The sequence below is a fragment of the Mastigoproctus giganteus genome, chromosome 7 (assembly GCF_048544385.1).
Source record: "Mastigoproctus giganteus isolate SK-2022 chromosome 7, ASM4854438v1, whole genome shotgun sequence".
NCBI lineage: Eukaryota > Metazoa > Arthropoda > Arachnida > Uropygi > Thelyphonidae > Mastigoproctus > Mastigoproctus giganteus.
The window spans coordinates 38,786,427-38,805,145 of record NC_143581.1 but is presented as its reverse complement, the minus strand read 5'-3'; the positions used below and the strand labels follow the sequence as shown (position 1 = coordinate 38,805,145).

Sequence of the window (18,719 nt, the reverse complement as noted above, 5' to 3'; positions counted from 1 at the left end):
TCAAGAAATAAATTACCAAAAACTTAACTTTTATATATTATATATTATTTATGAAATTATTAGTAAATAAATAAGAGGAGTTTACCTCAATATAGTACGTGGAACACTTCCGTATTGAGGTAAACTCCTCTTATTAATCCAAAAATTTGTTTGTACACCTTGTCTCGAAAGGTGATGTAGTTAGCCTCAACTAATAGTTTAATTAAGTGAAAAATCTCCTTTATAGGCAGCTATTTATTTATTTACTAATTAATAAATATTTACTAATTAATAATTATTCCGTATTTATTTACTAATATCATTATCAACGTAGAACATATTGAGTATTACAGCTCTGATTCATACTATCAAATTATGAAATTATAGATACTTTATACCATGTTTGCAATTAAAAAAAATTAAACAGTTTATTGAACACTAAGCTAAATTCTACAGAATTTAAATTTAAAAGGCAAACTCAGTACAGTCATGCTTAAACTAATTTTTGGAAACTATCGACTTTGGGTTTCTGGGGTTGATTAAGAACCAGGAGAGGACAAATGATAAAGGAAAATTAGTTAGTGGTAAAAGTCTATAATAGTTTCCCAAAGTGGAAGTGGAAATGTTGCCTAAAACTTAATTAGTTTAAGCATTTGACTTTATGGACGCGGGATTTTCAATTTTAAATTCTCCAGCATAAGTATCCACTAAGCTAATTAATTTTTATCCAAAATATGGTGTAAAGCATCTTTCACTTCTCAAAAATTTAGTATAGCCTATGGTATGCCACACACACACACACACACACATCACATGTTATATATTTTATCTTGCTCAGACAACACACATAAGGAGACAAATTTAACCTGAAGAAGGATGGTTACAGGATAGATGTGCAGAAATTTGCTTTCAACATCTGATGGAAGGTAATTGGTATGATCATCTATCCAGCAGGTAGATGATCATACCAACTACCTTCCATATGATGATATGGATAATCTGAAAAAAATTAAGGAAGAACTAAACAAAATTATTAGAGGATATGAACAGGTAAAGCTGCATTGTGAAATTTTTCTGTCAGATAAAAAGCAATCAACCTTTCATTTATTTATTTATTACATTTCTTTATTAATTTCTTCTTTTTTTTTATATATACACAAAAAGACTAAAAATGCTCTCAAAATGTCCACCTTCAGCCCACATGCCTTAACACTGATGAACAACTGATTCCTCAAAATGGTGCAACTACTATGGGACATACTACACCTCTTCACAAGTATGTTAAAGAGGCAGAGCAAGTATGTTTGATAACTCATCTTGAATCGACACCTTGATCTTGCATACCAACTGTTTTAGGTTTCCCACAAATAAAAATCAAATACATTAGAGCACTAAAGAAATGTAAAAAGGTGTGAAAGTATGGTTAGAAACAGCCATATCAGGGCATTTTTACTTGTGAGATTTAGGTTGGGAGAGAGAGAGAGAGAGAGAGAGAGAGAGAGAGAGAGAGAGAGAGAGAGAGAGAGAGAGAGCAAGGGGTTCACGCAACTGGTTACACTGTATCAACAAATAATTCATCGATGAAGGAAATTTTTCCTTGGCTGCCTTCCATAATGCAGAGATGCTCTACTGTGATGATGTCACATTTCTAATTGAACAATAAGTGAAGGTCTTCCAACTAAGGGTGGTGTGCTGTCAAGAAATTCAGTAATTAGTTGACCCTGCGTCACATATAAGGGCAAAAGATGGAGGAATACCATGCCAAACAAGATGCTGGAATATGATTTAATGAATGGAATAAAGACTTTGTTGAGCCCATGTATACTAGTTGTGTTTAAGTTATTTATGAACTTAAATACAACTTTATATCCTTGTGAACTGCACATCATTCATTCATCCATCCATCAAACATGACTTGTGAAACTGTTCATCAACAACAGTGTGAAGAAGCTAGCAACAAAAATGTACATGAAGCTCAAATCACCAGATTCATGAGCCTGAATATATACATTACATGAAACCGAAACACCAAGAAATATATCTGAATTCTCTGAGTGTTTATTGATGGGTCATTAGTATCCACATGCTATGACTCATCAACCAGAAGACTTTCTTGGAGAGAGAGAGGGGGGGGGGGGCTACTACTGTGCTATTTAAAAATCACAGAGCCAATTTCTTGCAGTCATCAAAGGATATTATCAAAAGCAGAGAATTCAAGATATCTCTGGTTATAAAATTAATGGCAAACTGCAACTTCACTTTTGTGTATTGTTTCCACTGCAGAAACAATTCACAAAATGTATATCCCCCTTATTCTGCTGCAATAGATGTCACTATCTGAAAAAGAAACTTTTTAAATAGAAAATAAATAGAAAAATAAGGCAACACTAAATAATCAAAACCCATGATAAAATGTGTTTTGATTATTTAGTGCAGCATTTCCCAAACTTTTTTAGTCACAGAACACTTTTCATCTCACAATATATTTATGGAACACAAGTTTAGCAGGAGCCAAAGAACTGTTTGCTAATATTTTATTACATACGACACACTGTGCATCAGGAACATCTTTATTTCCAACATATTTAAAGCTGAAATTCAAATAACTGTCATCATACTTTCGTTTTGGTCTTTTATTAGTTGGTTCTTGTTTTTCCACTTTGGATTTTTGGGGAACAAAAGTCTGCGATTGTTCATCCGCACTTTGAAGTGTGACAACATTGTGTTAGTTTTCATTGACCACAGTTGCAATACTAGAAGTACTTGCTTCTCGCTTTAAAATTCCTTTTCAAACCACAAATCCATGGTCATTTATTTTAATAATAACTAGGGGGCTTTGCCCCCCTGCTCGCTGCACTTGCTTCTTTTGATAAAATAAAATAAAATACTTACAGAAGCTTTCGACACTGTGTCTCTTTCTCAGCTATGAATACATAAATATGTTACATATTGAAATCAAGAATGTTACCACGTGGTCACATTAGTTAAACAAAGTGTGTGCACGAGGTTTATCTAGTATGACTACGCTTAAAACAGAAGCTTGTTTTACCACAGTAAAACAAGCTTCTGTTACGTATTTTAGTATTTGTTACTTATTACCACGTAATCTGCATCCCTCTTCTCCCATTAGCTGAATAAATATCACTAGGAGGAAAATCATTTTAATGTATAAAGATATTTTAAAATACTGATAATTATCAAAAAAATTTATAAAAGGAAGTGAATTTAGTTATGATATCGGTTCGCTTTCCCTCTCCTTCAACCCGTGTACTCCAGGCTAAATCGCATACGAATGGCATATTAGATCACTACATTGATACTTTTTTTGTAGATGTCATTACTTCTACACATACTTCTCTATGCAAAGGCCCGCCAAAATAAAGCGTTCTGTGGTCTATTTGATTATTAGTCTATGCCAGTATATTAATAACCAAAAAAAATAATAATAATGTTAAAAATTATGTTACAAAAGTTGTGTACACTACAAATAGGCAAAATTTATTTATTTTATTTTTTTAATTATTAACGACGATATTTCACAGAACACTAGTGTTCCGGGGAACATAGTTTGGGAAATGCTGATTTAGTTCCTTTTCTAAATGATATACAGTGGATTCCAGTTATTTGGGCCACCGGTTAATCGGGGCAGCCGTTTATTTGGGGCAAATCTTAAAAAACAGAAACCAATCGAGAAAATAGCCAGGGTTTACCTCGCTTAATTGGGACAGCATGCCGTTTAACTGGGGCAGGAGACCGCAGCACTGGAGATTACCCTACGATTGTATCCAACGGTACCACGTGGTTTGGTCGAAATTCTGGAGGTCACAACCATAAAACAATAAAAACAATTAGCAGTCACCTGTTTATTAGGCTTTTCTGTTAGTGAAATCCATCATAAACGGATAGTAAACTCGATCTTACTGAATTTGCGATAATACCGACAGCTGGCATTCTGTCGGTTATTATGGTGAAATGTGTTTACACTTCCATGAAATCTTCAATCATATAAAAAAATTAATTTTCAGATCTTCCCTTCATTCCTATTTTTAAAGCTTTGTAACTCGTTACTCCGTTCTCACTTGCGCATATTGTGTTACTTGCAATTTGTGTGTGCTGTGTTCTTTGTTATTGATTGCTTATCTTTTTACTGTTTTAAATTTTAACCCCCACCCACAAATATCAGTGAACAGAAATGTCAACTAGTTCGATATACATATTACAGTACGTATTAATTATTCCAATTATAACGTATATTCTTCCGATTTTCACATATCATTTAATTTTTTAATTGGTAAGGTAATAAAGGGTAAATTTGTGCTTAATATATCTTTGCTTTTATAGACTGTGGATAATATTCCTCCTATTTTCTAATTAGAATCGCTGTTTAACAGAATTAAAATTCAATTCACAAACGTGATCACAATGACCGGCGCTTACTGCACATCGTATAGTGAACGGTACTTTACTATGGTGACTCCATCGTAACGTGATTTGATTGTACCGTGAACCAAATGTAAGGTGGGTACATTGTATTTTTAACTATTTAAGTGAAACTTCGGATAATTGGGGCAGCCGCGTAATCGGGCCAAAATGCACTAGTCCTGATGTGTCCCAAATAACTGGAATGGACTGTAATAACATGCTACTAGTTCCACTGATAATGGTGAACTGCTATGTGAATGGGTGGACTCAATGGGGTAGTTGGGAAACTGGTTTTGTAACATGGATATTACAATCTTCATCTGCATTAAGTGAATAAGTAATAATAACAAGGTTCTGATCAAATAGTACTGATCCGCTAAGCAAAATTTCAAAAAACTTCTAACTCAGCAACAAGAAGGCAATTTCAGACATTTTTCTTTATTATTGATTCTTAAACTCGCTTTTGTAGTTTAGCAAGATAGTTCTGATTCTACCAATACTAAGGTGCTGGATGGCTGTCACAACCCAAAACTTTATATGTTGATTATATGTTTATACATAATTTCCTAAATTTGAATAATTTTAGTAATAATTCAAATTGGTTTATTCATCAGGCAATTTGGGGGTGCTGCATGCCCCAGTCTATTGATTACAATGCTGTATTCCTTTCAACTTCAGAAAGGATTTTCAAATGTTAACCTGACAGTGGTGGTGACCCAAGTTAAGCAAAGGCAATTATACAGCAACTGACAGGTGCCAATTTTCTTTTTAATTTCTGGACAAGGTTTTAATTATTTTTTGAATTCTGCTTGGACAATACCAATATTTCATCTTTTCTTAATGAATTACAATACATATTGTAACTTTCTATTTTTGAATAAAAAATTAAATATTTAAAATATGCTGTTTTTAACATCTTAAAAACAAAGATGAAAGATTAATTCTGCTGGGGAAAAAAAAAATTATACATAAAATGTAATGTATGAATATATCAGTCTCATTCACTTTATAGTTTAAAAGACTTTTAAGCATGTGAAATTTAAATATGCCGACGTGCATATATTTCGACTGACAAGTAACCAACTTTCCTTTTAATTTCTGAAAAGGTTTTGGGTTTTTTTTTAATTCTGCTTGGAGAATGTCACTATTTCATCTTTTCTTAATCAATTGCAATACTTATAATAATACTTATTCTATGTAACTTTTTATTTTTTAATAAAACATTAAATATTTTAAAAAATGGTGCATTTTTTTGCACCTTTTTATTTTCAAATAAATAAATAAAATATAAACATTAATCACACAAGATACTCATTTATTTTCCAGTTTAAAAGATTTTTACATGGGCAAAATTTCAAACATGCGCTCATGCATATATTTCTTCTTATTTTGTTTATAATTTTTTAAAAAATTAAAATATGTGCGTGTTTTTTACTATTTGCTACTTCTATTTTCAGATTTATTTAAAATTTGGTACATTTAGAGCATGTGAAATTTTAAAATTGAACATGTTGTTACCTGCAGAATAAAGACAACTTGAGTGAATATTGTATTTTTGCTCTAAAATGGTGTTCACAGCCAGCTGCTACAGAGTCTACTGAACCAAAAACCCATGGTAACTCTCTAGAAGGCTTCCAGATCAAATAGTGATTGGAGGGAGTGTGACTAGCGTGCATGCTGGTGGCACTGTTGAGACCATTTTATGTCAAAGAGATGGGTATATTCTTGCTGTGTGTACGCCACATCTGAAAATTACATTACTTCATACGACATGTCCTGCCCACCTTTTCTTACTACTGAAGACATGAATAATCAAACTAATAGAACAAAAAGATCTAAATCTCCCTAACACGTCTTTGTTAATTTCATATATATACTTGTTTTAAGTTCCAATCTCAATGATGTCCATTTCTACTTACAGTCTGCCAAGCCCCACATACCTTTTCTAACGCAATACTAATTATTTGGTTGATTCAACCACTGCTCATCTCAGTTGTCCTAATTATTCACAGTATGATTTCTTCTGCTTCAAAGATGGTACTTTTGCATACATGTCTACTCTGATATTCCCCGTCAGAGAATTAGTACTTTGGAATCTCCTCTTTTCAATATCCTCCGGCTTAAAATCTCTCTACCATATACTGAAAAATTAATCTGTTGCCTCTATTGTTCTCCGAACTGCACTAATCACTGGAACCCTTTGATTTCCCTTTTTGAAACTTGACTTTCTCCAGTCCAACTTTCTTAACAGTGAGGTAATTTTCCTTGGTGATTTTAATGTTCACAATTCCAGCTGGCTTCTATTTTCTAGTCTCACAGACCAGCTGGTCAAGATGCTGAGGCTTTTGCAATTAGTAATGACCTCACATAGACGATTCATTTACCTATCAGAATACTAGATAATCCTAACCACAGAGCCAACACCCTTGAACTTTTCCTCACAAACAACCATTCCAAGCACAAGGTCGAGGTTGTTGTTTGGTTTTTAGGAGCATTAGCAACTAAGGCCAAATTGCTCTGGGGGATATGCGGTGGTCATTTCCTGAACTTTCCGCATCCTCCGTATTTGGTGGTGACGGGCTCGAACCCTGGTCTGATCAAGAAGCATGTGCTACGCACTGCTGCTGCTCCTACCTACCTGGCTACAGAGGTGCCGACAAGGTCGAGGTGAGCAGTTTTCTAGGCACATCTGATCAAATTGGTGATGGTTTCTTCTCCAATGGACCCTTTCTCTTGTGACCATTCTCAACCTCATGTTGTTTGGCATTACAAGAATGCAAAACAGGATGATCTGCATGATTTCTATTTTTTATTTTCCTTGGTTGGACTACTGTTTTAAAGTCTTCTGACATCAACGTTTGCTCAGATCATGTCAGTGAAATTACACTTGTAGGGATGAAATCCTTTATTCCACACTCCACCTTAAAATCTTGTCCTTTATTAAACCTTGGTTTTTCAATAAATGTGATATGGCTGTTCAAGATAAGAATGTTTCATATCACAATTGCCTTGCATAAAAATCTCCAGGTCCATTTTTTGCCTACACTAAACATTCCAACAATTGTAAAGCAGTTATTAATCAGTCCAAACTATATTTCAACAAGGCTAAGTTGTTGTTGTCGGAGGTTTTACAGCACAATGGCAGCTAAAGGCCATTATGCGCCAAACAATGGTAGAAACAAGGCTAAGAGTAGAAAACTTGCTTCTTCTCCAAATTGTAGTCAAGCATTCTGGTCTCTTGCCAAAGATATTTGCTGCAACTTTTTCCCATCTCTGTCAAGACTATTTGGTTTTATTGCCACCTCAGCTAAGATAAAGCTGACCTGTTAGCATCATACATGGAAGGAAGACATCATGTGCCTTTGTATGTTTATGGGCTTATATTATTAATAATAACAAGATATTTAATTAATTAATGAATTTGATAAATTTGGAGTACAGTTGAATCAACAAATGCCAATATAATAGGGATACCAGAAACAAAATGCTAAGCACCACATGTACAGAACAGAAATCATGAGAGAAAAGCAGCAGAGGAGGAGTTGGTGCTTCTGAACATAAAAGTGCATAGATTTGAGAAGGGTGTATCCAACAGATAAGGAACATAAGACTAATGAATCAATTTGATGTGATATAAATAGCAAAACAACAAAAAGAGCAAGGGATGCATTTCTTTAGACTTAATGAATACTTTGATGATCAGCTGTATGAGTAACTGAAGCCGGCAAATCAATCAGAATGTCTTAATATGGGGTACTTTAACTATCCCAGACATAGACTGGGAAGTTGCAGTTGGTCCTTAAGCTATTTAGATGCTTGCTTTCCACATAAAGTGGCATCTCAAAAGATGTCACTTGGGGAGAGGAACACACAGATATCTTGGCTTATATTTATAGCAAAATAATTCCTTGCACCACATGGCCAATACTAATATGTCACAGAGGACTTCCAAAGTCTTAGGAACAGTGTAATGGGTAAGCTGTTTGAGGAAGGAGTGGGGGAGGGAGTCATCTGTTTTCAGGATAACCTCCTGATATATTTCAAGGACTTTACCACAAGATAAGATTTTAGTTCTTTCAGAAGATCCACTGATAATGTTAAATAATATTAATGTGTCCAAAATTTTATGACATAAAAATTAATTTTATTCCTTTATTCCTTCTATTGTGATTTCCTCATAATACCTTGGCAGATTACTCAGACAGGATTGTACATGACTTCCTTACAATGGCATTACTATTGAGGTGACTCTGCACTTTAGCAAAGAAAGTCAAGAAAAGCAGCAAAGACTTCTTTACTTATATTAACAGTAGAAGGAAGGGGTTGAATCACTTTGGTCCACTAGACGTTGATGGTTTAACTGTTGATGAACCTATTCAGATTGCTGACAGGCTGAATAAGTATTTTGCATCTACATTCAAACATGAGGAATTCTTTAGGGAGGCAGATGTCAGAAGTTCATCAATCTCTAACAGGGAGCTGAATGATTTTCTCATAAAAGAGAAACTGTAGAAGTTAAACATAAACAAGGGCACCTTGTGTGGATACAATCTATCCAATCATATTAAGGGAGGCAGCAGACCATTAGCCATAATTATGAGTTGATCTTTGGATTCAATGGAGGTCTCTGTAAACTGGAGATGTGTGAATGTATCCCCAATTCACAAAGGGTGACACGAGTAATCAGAGTCCTGTTAGCCTAACTTCTGTTCTAAGGAAAATAATGGAGTCACTGGTTAAAGAAGTAATGCAGAACCATCTAGACAGAAGTGCAGTTATAGTTCAGACATAGCATGGGTTTGTTAAGTGGAAATCTCATCTGACCAATTTAATCAGATACTATGATGCAGTGACAAAGGAACTGGATGCAAAAAAATATTTTGATATTATATACTTAGATTTCAAGAGAGCTTTTGATACCGTTGAACATAACAGTTGTACAAATTGGGGCATTCTGAAAAGTTGCTTCTCTGTGGATAAAGGGATGTTTGAGTGGAAGAAGACAGAGTGGTTACAGACACTGCTCTTTGTGGATTACTGTTGTTAGTGGAGCCTCACAGGGTTTGGCAATGGGCCCACTGTTGTCTTCTGTATTTAGTAATGATATTGATGATGGAATATTAGGCTTAATGTCTAAATTTGCACATGGTACAATGGTTAGCAGGGTAGTTGATGACAGTAACAAAGGCAACAAGATCTAGAAAAATTAGGCAGTAGGCTGAGAAATGGCAATTGAAGTTTAACATTGACAAATGCAAAGTACTACTTATGGACAGCAGCAATCCCAGATTAACATACCAACTGTGTAGTAATACACTCAGGGTAGTGGAAAATGAAAAAAGAAGTGAGGGTAATTGTGCAGTCATAATGGAAGTTATTTGAGCAGTGCAAACAGGTTGCTAGGACAGCTCATGGGATTTTGTTAATGATATACAGGAATTTTGCTAGTGGAGAAAAGGTGATTATCCCATTGTACAAGGTAATGGTTAAGCCACATTTTGAACAGTGCATACAGGTCTGAGGAAGAATGTAAATCTGCTGGAACTGATGCAGAGAACGGTAATGAAATTGGTGAGGGGAACAAAGGGGTACTACTCTTACCAAGAAAGGCTTCAATTCTGCAAATTGCAGCGTTTGGAGACTAGGCACCTGTAAGGTGATCTGACTGAGGTGTTTAAGGCTTTGAATGGCTTGAGCAAACTCAATGCTTATGGGATTCTTCCTCTTATACACATGAGGGGTATAAATTCAATTTAAAGAAGTATGGTTGTAGAATAGATGGGTAATTTGAATAAATTCAAGGAAGGAATGTAGACAAATCATTGGAGGGGATGGATAGGTGAAATGGGATTTTCTTTCTTTCTTTCTTTCTTTCTTTCTTTTTTTTTTTTTTTTTTTTTTTTTTTTGGCTGACACTGTATAAGCTTGATTTCTTGTATCATTTGCTGCTATTAATACTATTATAAATTAATAATAATAATAAATTATGCAAGGAGCAATTACCCATAGATGCCACAGTTATAGAGCAAGCCTACAAGAAGCACCGCAACATGTACACAGTCTACATCGATTACCTTCAACTCCGTGCCTCATAGCTGGCTAAGAGAGGCACTGAACATATACAAAGTCAATCCGATAGTGACAAACGTCTTAGGAGAAACGATGGTGAAATGGAGTACCCCAATTAAGGTCGACAACATAACAAAGAGGCCAATCCCCATCAGGAGAGGAATCTTTCAGGGAGATGCCTTGAGCCCACTGTAGTTCTGTCTAGCACTTAACTCGCTATCCACCATGCTCTACAACAGCAAGTATGGATATAACCTCAAAGAAGGAAGGAAGAACTTGTACACCCTTAGCCACCTGATGTACATGAATGATATCGAGCTCTATGCGGGAACTGAGAAGCAACTCCAGCAACTACTCCGGATCACTGAAGAATTCAGCAATGATATTCGGATGCAATTTGGTCTAGACAAATGCAAGAAATACAACTACCAGCTGCAGACTGGTAAAGAGATCAAAGCCATGGCAGAGGGAGAGGTCTACAAATACTTGGGGATGATGCAGGCTCGGCAGTTACATCACAAGGAAACTAAGGCTTGCCTGACAAAAAAATACCATCAGAGATTCAGAAGCCTGCTGAAAGCAAAGCTGAACAGAGGGAACACAGTTAAAGCCATAAACACCTATGCAGTCCCAGTGCTAACATACTCCTTCGGGATCATAGATTGGACTAACACCGAACTGGAGGATATCATGAGAAAGACAAGGACAATGATGACCAAGAGCCACCAACACCACCCAAAGTCAGCTGTGGAGAGACTGGCAATTGCTCGGAAAGGAGGAAGGAAGGGGCCTGATAGACCTTATTGAGCAACAGAAAACAGCGATTGCTAACCTGAAGGGTTACTTCCAGAAACACATAGCAGCACTCCACCAGGCCATAAGGAAGATAGACAAGTGATATACCCCACTTAACCTAAGCGAGGAGTCCCCTCCCAACCAGGAGGCATAAACGGCCTACAGAGAAGATACTCCATGGCAGACACTACAATGATCTCCATCACGATCACATAGATAGAATTGCTTCCAATGAATGGCTTATGAGTGGGACGCTCTTCCACGAAACTGAAGGACTCATGCTCGCCATCCAAGACCAGGTAATCAACACCAGGAACTATAGAAAATACACTGCCAAGGAGCCCGAAGTGTCCGATGACACATGCCAATAATGCCATCTGGCCTCAGAAACGATCCAACACATCACCATGGAATGCAAGGTGATCACCCAGACTGAGTACACTCATAGACACGACCAGGTAGCCAGGATAATAGATCAAAAGCTAGCAAGGAAATACTAGTTGATCGAAGAAAGTGTACCATACTACAAGTATGAACTCCAGGAAGTACTAGAGACCCCAACCCACAAGCTGTACTGGAACCGCGCCATAATAACGGATAAGACAATCCCACACAACAGACCGGACTTAACCCTTGTGGACAAGAAGGAAAAATTAGCATTTAGCATTAGCATTAGTAGAGGCATTTGATGCAAGAAAGCAAGCTTATGCAGCATCAGCCAAAAAAAAAAAAAAAAAAAAGTAACATAAATAAATAAAAATAACCACTTCCACTTCACCCCTCTGTTCGTTCGAAATACCTGTCCAGCTGAGCCTTAAACTTATTTAGGCTATCAACTTCCACGACAAGGGATGGAAGTCTGTTCCACCCACCAACCACCCGCTGGCTAAAGGCAAACTTCCGCACATCTATCCTACATCTGTCCTTCCTCAATTTGAATTTATGCCCTCTCAGGTGATTTTTCTGAGCTAGAGGAAGAATCCCATCAGCATTGAGCATGCTCAAACCATTCAAGGCTTTGTACACCTCTATCAGATCACCCCGCTGGTGCCTAGTTTCCAGACACTGTAATTTGCAAAACTTAAGCCTTTCTTCGTAAGAGAACCCCTTTGTCCCATTCACCAATCTAGTTGCCCTTCTCTGTACTCTTTCCAGCAGCTCTACATCCTTCCTGAAATGAGGCCTCCAGGCCTGTATACAGTACTCTAGGTGTGGCCTGACCATTGCCTTATACAAGGGAATAATCACCTCCTTATCCCTGCTAGAAAAATTCCTATATATCATTGACAATACACCATGAGCTACTCTTGCAGCTCGTCTGCACTGCTCAGAGAACTTCATATCTGCCTGCACCACCACCCCCAGGTCCCTTTCATTCTCTACCACTGTCAGTGTAGTACCACAGAGTTGATACGCTGCTCTGGGGTTGCTGTTTCCCATATGTAGTACTTTACATTTGTCAATGTTAAACTTCATTTGCCACCTCGAAGCCCATCTGCTCAACCTTTCCAAATCCTGTTGCAGCAGCATAGTGTCAGTAGTGTCCTTGACAACCCTGCCAACCTTCGTATCGTCTGCAAACTTGGACATTAAGCCTGATATACCATCATCAATATCATTTATAAATACAGAAAACAATAAAGGCCCCAATACTGAACCCTGAGGGACTCCACTAATAACATTAGTCCACGATGAGCAGTGTCCATTGATTACCACTCTCTGTCTTCTCCCCCTCAACCACCCCTTTATCCATAGCAGCAACTTGCCTCCAATGCTACCTATCTGATTGACATAGCGGTAATTAACACTGGCAATCTGCAGAAAACCCATGGGGAAAAAATCAGGAAGTATACAAACGTAAGACAGGAAATCAAAGAGATGTGGCATATGCAACAAGTAACGACCATCCTGATCATCGTGTCAACCTCAGGTATGGTGCCAAAGACTCTACATAACAGCCTAGCCGCAACAGGTCTCCCAGAGAACACTTAGAAGGAACTCCAGAAAATCGCAATCCTGAACACCTCTGGGATAGTCAGAGAGTTCCTTGACCAACAGTAACACCAGACATAACAACAACAACTATCCTGTGTATTTGGTAGCAATACCCATCACGAGGTGGAACTCCAATCAGGGAGAAATAATATAAGCGCAATAAAAATAAATTATTATTTTTTTCTTTTAGTAATGGCCAATTCAAAAATTCTGATTCACACCCAAAGGATGCCACTTGGGGATGTATGCCTACTTCAGTACACATATAGCTGATCATCATACTAAAATTATTCATTAAGCCTAAAGAACCATATCCCCCATTCTGTTTTTTATATCACACTAGATTGACTTGATTTTATTCTCACGTTCCTTATCCATTGGATAAGGAACGTGATTGGATGACGTTCCTTATCCATTGGATAAGGAACGTCAGAATTAGTAGCAAAGGCCATCGTATTAGGAACATCAGAACATGGAAAATACCACATTTACAGGAAAGAAGTCATGAGAGAATAGCAGAGGAGTTAGTTTCTAAGCATGAAGTACATATATTCGAGAAGGGTATATCTCACATTCCTTATCCAGTGTGAGAATGTGAGATATACCCTTCTCGAATATATGCACTTCATGCTTAGAAACTAACTCCTCTGCTATTCTCTCATGACTTCTTTCCTGTAAATGTGGTATTTTCTATGTTCAAATGCTGCATTCTGATTCTGATGTTCCTAATATGATGGCCTTTGTTAATTCAACAGTATTTCAAATTTATCAAATTCAATCAACGGGTGGTTGTTTGCAACAACATACATTTACAAGGATAAACTTACACTTCTTTCCATTAATTCATTAATCAAATTAATAAGAAAATCAATTCCTTGGTCCTTGAGGTTGTCACAGACATTCTCTCAGATATGCCAAACAAGCTGTACTTGCTACCAGGGGGTCTAAAACGCTGATGGAACTGATATTTGGGTGACACTCAAGTCAAGTGGACCCAATTTCGGCGAAGTCCGGACGGTCTGTGACAGCCAAATCCTCTGCCTGCACCTTCACGATGGTGGGACTGTTAATAATCCTGGGTATAACCTCCATGCACAAGTACATGGTGGGTGACCACCCAGGTGTGAACCAACGTAAGCAGGGGTCGAGGTGTGGCGCCCACACCACACCACATGGAGGAACGCCGCCCCTCTATGTTACCAGGCATTACTAGGTGCTAGATGACTCTCATCAACCGGTGAAATACCACCACTTTGCTTATTGGAGGCTTGAAGTGGTGGAACCCATGTTTAGTCTCTAGAGCTAAGATCCGGTCAACCCTTCCCCATCTCTTTCATCATGCAGTATGACTGATGACTTTTGAGGTTATGATGAATGTCGTGGTGAGATCCAATATTCCTTATCCAATATCCAATATTCGAGGGTACAGCTCTAAAACGGTGTTCGCAGGCCGGCCGCCAGTTAGTACACTAGACCGAACCTGTTGGTAACTCTCTAGGAGGCTTCTGGATCAGCTAGTGTAAATAATCTTGCTACCTCTACTCTGCCAGATAGTGACTGGAGGGAGTCCGAGTAGTGTGTATGCGGGGAGCATTGTCGAGGCCACGTTATGTCAAGGATCTGGGTATATTCTTACCACGTGTATGCCATATCCAAAAATTTCATTACTTCATACAGCATGTCCCACCCACTCTTTCTTACTATTGAATACACCATGAATTGTCAAACTAATAGAGCAAGCTTATCTGCAAAAAGATCTAAACCTCCCAAGCACTTCCTAATTCATTTCACAAATATACACGGTCTCAATTCTAATCTCAACGATGTCCATTTCCACATGCAGTCTGCCAAACCCCATGTACTTTTTCTGACAGAATCTCAGTTATCGGTTGATTCAACTACTGCTCATCTCAGATGCCCAAATTATTCGCTGTATGATTCCTTTCGCCTCAAAGGTGGTACCTGTGCATATGTCCGTTCTGATATTCCCTGTCAGAGACTTGGCAATTTGGAATCTCCTCTCTTTGATCTTCTCTGGCTCAAAATCTCTCTACCTCATTGTGTCAAATTCATCTGTTGTCTCTACCGTTCTCCCAACTCCACTAATCACTTGGAGCTCTTTGACTTCCTCTCTCTGCAACTTGACTTTCTCCAGTCCAACTTTCCTAACAGTGAAGTAATTTTCCTTGGTGATTTTAATGTTCACAACTCCAGCTGGCTTCCGTTTTCTAGTCATACCGACCCAGCAGGTCGAGATGCTGAGGCTTTTGCAATTACTAATGACCTAGCACAGATTGTTCATTTACCTACAAGAATACCAGACAATCCTAATCATACAGCCAATACACTTGATCTTTTTCTCACAAACAACCCTTCTAAGTACATGGTCAAAGTGAGAGGTCCTTTAGGCACTTCAGATCACAACTTGGTGATTGTCTCTTCTCCAATGGAACCTTTATCTCATGGCTATTCCCAACCTTGTGTTGTTTGGCATTACAAGAATGCAAAATGGGATGACCTGCAAGACTTCTTTTCTTCTTTTCCTTGGTCGGATTACTGTTTCAAAACTTCTGATGTCAACGTTTCCTCAGATCATGTCAGTGAAATTATTCTTGCAGGAATGGAATCCTTTATCCCACACTCCACTTTAAAATCTCGTCCTTTATGTAAACCTTGGTTTTCCAATAAATGTGCTAAGGCTGTTCAAGAGAAGAATGTTGCATATCGTAATTGGCTTGTTTCCAATTCTTCAGTTTCATTTTCTGCCTACACCAAAGCTCGCAACAATTGTAAAGCAGTTATTAATCAGTCCAAACTAAAGTTTGAACAGGCTAAGAGTAGAAAACTTGCTTCTTGCCCTAATGGTAGCCGAGCATTCTGGTCTCTTGCCAAAGCTATTGGCCGCAACTTTTGCCCATCTCTGCTCCCACCTCTGTCCAAACCAGATGGTTCTGTTGTCACTTCAGCCAAGGATAAAGCTGACCTGCTAGCATCCCATTTTTCTTCCAGCTCATGTATTAATGATCTTGGTAAAACACCTCCCACCATTCCCAACACGCTCCATTCAATGCCTCCTGTGGTCTTCCGTCAAAAGGATATCAGAAGGATTTTGATGAATCTTGATGCTAAGAAAGCTCCAGGTCCTGATGGTATTTCTCCACTTGTTCTCAAAACATGTGCTCCTGAACTTACTATTCTTTGCCGCCTTTTTTCACTTTCTTATTCCAAAAGTGTTTTTCCTTCTGCTTGGAAATTTGCTCATATCCAGCCAGTTGCTAAAAAGGGTGACAAATCCCTCCCATCCAATTATCGTCCCATTGCAATTACTTCTACTATTTCTAAAGTAATGGAGAAATCAATTAACTGCCAACTCTTAAACTACCTAGAAACTTTCCATCTGATCAATGATCACCTGTATGGATTCCGTCAGTGTCGATCCACTGGTGATATTCTGGCTTATGTTATCCATTTATGGACTAATCCAATGGAAAGGTTCGGCAAAACACAAGTAGTTGCTCTTGACATCTCAAAGGCTTTCGATCGTGTTTTGCATAAAGGTCTTCTAAACAAGCTTCCATCTTATGGTTTGCCAACAGTTTTTAGTAATTGGTTATCCAGTTTTCTCTCTGATCGCTCACTGAGGGTGATGGTAGATGGCTCTCTGTCTTCTAACTTCTCCACTAATGCCGGTGTCCTCCAAGGTTCAGTTCTTTCCCCCACTCTTTTCCTCTTGTATATTAATGACCTTCTTCCACTGACTGGAAATCCTATCCATAGTTTTGCCGATGATAGCACACTGCATTCCACTTTCCATTTTGAGAAACCTTGTCCTGCTCAATCAGCTTCAACTTCTCGAAAATCTGCTACCAATTCCTTAAATGATGATCTTCAGGTAATTCTCCAGTGGGGCAAAGACAACTTAGTTGATTTCAACCCTTCTAAAACTCAGTCTTGTCTTATATCTCGGAAAAAAAGGATTCTTCTGCTCCTATGCTTATCTTTAGTGACACACTGATCTCTAGGCAAAATGATATATCTCTTTTGGGGATCACCCTGACTTCTAATCTCTCTTGGCACAAGCACATTACAAATATTGCTTCCTCTGCATCTAAAAAACTTGGTTTTCTCTTTTGCTCTCGGCGTTACTTTTCTTCCAAACAGCTGCTCACTCTGTATAAATCGCAAATCCGCCCTGCCATGGAATATTGTTCCCACATCTGGGATAGTGCCCCCAAAAAACCTCTCTCAGGCTTCTTGATTCCATTCAGAAGAGGGCAGTTAGGTTAATTAATGATTCATCTCTAACAGTCTCTCCACTCGCTTTCTCATAGAAGTACTGTTTCTGCTGCATGCCTCTTCTACAGATACTTCCATGGGCACTGTTCTTCTGAATTGGCTTCTATAATTCCCGCTCTCTCTTTCAAAACAGTCCGAACACGTGCCGCCACCAGCCAACATCCATTTACTGTCCAACTTCAAAACCCACAGAACCAACTTTTCATCTTCCTCATTTATTCATTCAACTGCCGTTTTCTGGAACAACCTTCCTTCATACGTATTTCCTGAAAATTACAATCTACAGAAGTTCAAGTCCAATGTCAACAAACATCTTTCGTCTTCTCAACCTCCAACCCAAGCATGGTACTAAGTACTATAGGTTCTAATACCTCTCGTGTTTGGGGTTCACATAAAAAAAAAAAATTGAACAATTAATAAGATGCACAACACTAGTAGCTGGGTTTGGGTTTTTTAGGAGCATTAGCATCTAAGGCCATATTGCTCCAGGATATGCGGTGGTCATTCCCTGACCTTTCCGCATCCGCCGTATTTGGTGGTGACGGGCTCGAACCCCGGTCTAATCAAGAAGCGTGTGCTACGCACTGCTGCTCCTTCCCACCTGGCTACGGGGGCGCCACACTAGTAGCAATACAAAAAATACCATCTTAAATAAGTTACTTTAAGAACATCTTCTCTGTATTTGATTTAATTAAATAAATGTCATTATTAATAATATAAGTAAATAAATGTAAACAAGATACCATATGACTAGGAGAGCACACAATGGCTTGTCTATAATATACAGGACCTTCAAAAGCAGATAAAAGGGTGTCATTAGCTCTTTGTATAAGATGATGGTGGATGCATTTAGAATATTGTGGTCAGATCTGTAGGCCAAACTTGAAGAAAGACAGAGAACTTCTAGAAAGGATTCAAGGGACAACCAGAGAGCAGAAATACAAAATTTGGGGGGGTAACAGAAAGCCAGATCTCACGAAGTTTACTTTCAGGCAGCATGCTATAGATCACTTGAATGAACTGCTTGGAAACAGTGGTTGAGGTGGATGGTTTGTCAAAGTTAAAAGCAGAATTGGACAAGCACCTTTTTGGTGAAGGGGAAGATATGAATGATATATATATATATATATTTTTTTTGGCAGATGCAGAAAAAGCCCGCTACC

The 18,719-nt window shown here is 38.0% G+C and overlaps 1 protein-coding gene across 1 annotated transcript in view; it reads right to left on the bottom strand.

The window, feature by feature from the left end:
- LOC150082829 (uncharacterized) overlaps positions 1 to 18,719 on the bottom strand; it is a 212,899-nt gene that overhangs the window by 53,429 nt on the left and 140,751 nt on the right. The window lies entirely within an intron of this gene.